General features: G+C 43.2%; 1 pseudogene; it reads left to right on the plus strand.

Annotated features, from left to right (window-relative positions):
* The first annotated feature begins 242 nt into the window (after positions 1–242).
* LOC143441068 (small nucleolar RNA SNORA17) lies at positions 243–340 on the plus strand (annotated as a pseudogene).
* The last annotated feature ends 2,269 nt before the right edge of the window (positions 341–2,609 follow it).

The raw sequence follows: 2,609 nt of genomic DNA on the forward strand, positions 1-2,609 counted from the left end.
AGGAATAAAGATGAATATCAACAGCAATAAAGACTACAGAAAATATACAAGCTCATAGAGATGCATCAAAACTACTGAATGATAAATGGGTTGTGGGAGAAATCAGGAAGTAGACTTTAATAATGTTACAATTGAATTAACCTGAAAACACAATATATCAAAATGTATGAGACTCAATGCAGGTATCCTAAGAAGAAAAATTACAGTACTAAGTGCCTATATCAAAAATTTTGAATGATCTTTCTGCCCCTAGAGGCTGTGTGTCACCTGAGCTTCAGTAGGTGGTAGAGAAGAGAGAGACTTGGTCTTCTGATCTGGGAGTGATTAGCAGCCTAACATTCCCTGAAAAATAAATAAACAAAACAAAACAACAACAACAACAACAGCAAGCCTGAGACACCCACCATTCTGGCACCAGGGTATTCGAACAGGGAGCTAGCTTGAGACAATAACCAGTCTGAGCAATATAGGCATTGACAGGCACTCAGGATATGGAGAGAGCCTGAGACTAGAACCCTGCCTGGGGTTACCTCAGTCCCCATGAGAGTAAGCCTTGAGACAGAGGCCACTTGGGTGGGCTAGGTGAGAAACCCAGTACCATAATGCATGAGTCGGGCATAGTACTCCTGAGACCACTCCTGAAATGACCCCAGACACTCAAAGACACCAGGCACTACTAAGAGGAGCAAGTGAGTGGTAGAGAAATGGAAGAGAAAAAGAAGGATGTGTGCACAATTTAGAGAGGCAGAACTGGAGACCTGAGGATGTGAGTAGCTGTAATGCCACTTGGGACTATGGTGGAGTCTTGGCCTATGCTTCTGGCCACATGTGTGTCTGTGGCCCTGCAGAAGCAGGGTTCTGTTACTAGCAAAGTGCACATTGGCATACCTGATCTGAACTGCTTCCCAAGAACATTTTGATATCTGAAGGCTGTTCAAAACTGGTTTCACCCCTCACCTGGATATGCTGGGAAAGCTGGCCCTGGGGTCATGAAAGCAGGAGATCTGACTCTGTCATTCACTTTCTATAGCACTTGGGAGAGTGGGCCCTGCATATCACTTGGGCATGAGAGTAAAGCTAGCCCTGAATGTGGGGGTTGCTCCTTAGCCAGGGTATGAGAGCAGGAGAGCTGGCCCTGCCTCTTGTCTGCTGTGTGGTGGTACCCTATAGCAGGGTAGAGAACTGACCTCAGAGTCATAAGGATGGGAGAACTGGCTATGTCCCTCACTGGGTGCAACACTCAAGAGATTGGCCATCCATATTGCCTGGGCAGCAGGATAAAGCTGGCCATGGTTGCAGGGGTTGTTGGTACATGGAGCCTGGGGGCATAAGAGCAGGAAAGCCTGAGAGCTGACCAGCTCAGATACCTCTCAGGGCCAGATCCAGGACTTCGAATAGCCTACCCCCATCAGTAGTCCCATCTACCCCATCAATAAACTGTTGGAGTGCACCTAGCGGCTGGAAGCCCTGCCCCACCTGCTTGTGTCTGAGCCTTGTGCATGTCACAACACTGCCCTGACTCCTGCCACCTGGGTGCTCATGCTGTTATTGTGACTCCTTGCAATCTGTGCTCTTCAGGCTGCATGTATCTCATGCCACCAGCCTGGGAGCATGTCTCATGACCAGCCCAGATTGGAAACAGAAAAGTTTAACATTCCCATACCCCAGGCCCATTCCCATGTTTCTATGGCCTGCCTGTTGGCTCAGTTTGCACAGTTCATATCACAGGCCTAAACCAGCCTAGATATACTCTCTGTCACTATATTCTCAAGCCACCACTGTTAGCTCTCTGATTTGTTTATATTCTGGTCCACACCAACTCTAAGCCAAGTGTTTCTCTACTAATGCAAAATGTGTTTTTCTATACTATACAACTTGTCAAAGTTACTTAACATTTAAGATGTACTACCCTCTCAACTCCCCTTCCCCATGCACTGAATAAACTCTATTCTATTCTATATCATCTTGTGTCTGATCCTTCAGGGAGAAAGGATGCCTCAGCATGGGTCTGCAGAGGCACCCTCTTCCCCCAATACCCGACTACATATCCACCAAACATACTCCTCCTCCTCATCTTTTTATAAATATAATGACCATAATTCTATATCCACACTTAATATTAGGAGAAATTACAGAATGAATTATAATTATACTTTAGATTCAAAATTTCTAAGTGACATATTAGTGGTCTTACTTCAGTAAATGTTAGAAATTTAAATTGAATGATATTCATATTACAAGTGTAATAAAAGTTAAATATTAGAATGATCTCTCTCTATATATATACTCCTTTATATTAAAATTTAATGAGATTTTTGTTTTGAATTAGATCAAGCAAACCACACCCTGTGTCTGCTCCTGAGTGCCACTATAAAACTTGGAAGAATGCATGGTAAAACTGTACTAAAGATTATTAGCCTGAAAAGTTTGGAATAACTGCTTTCCTCAATAATATCTCCAGGTCCGAAGACAGAACTGGGAACCTACTGTGAATGCTAGGGTTCAGAGAGATAAATCTGTAGAAAATAAACAAGCAAACAAACAAACAAGAAAAAAACAACTAAAAACTAAACCTTTAGTTCTCTTTTTAAAATGGAAATAAAACTCCC

The sequence above is a fragment of the Arvicanthis niloticus genome, chromosome 30, assembly GCF_011762505.2.
Source record: "Arvicanthis niloticus isolate mArvNil1 chromosome 30, mArvNil1.pat.X, whole genome shotgun sequence".
NCBI lineage: Eukaryota > Metazoa > Chordata > Mammalia > Rodentia > Muridae > Arvicanthis > Arvicanthis niloticus.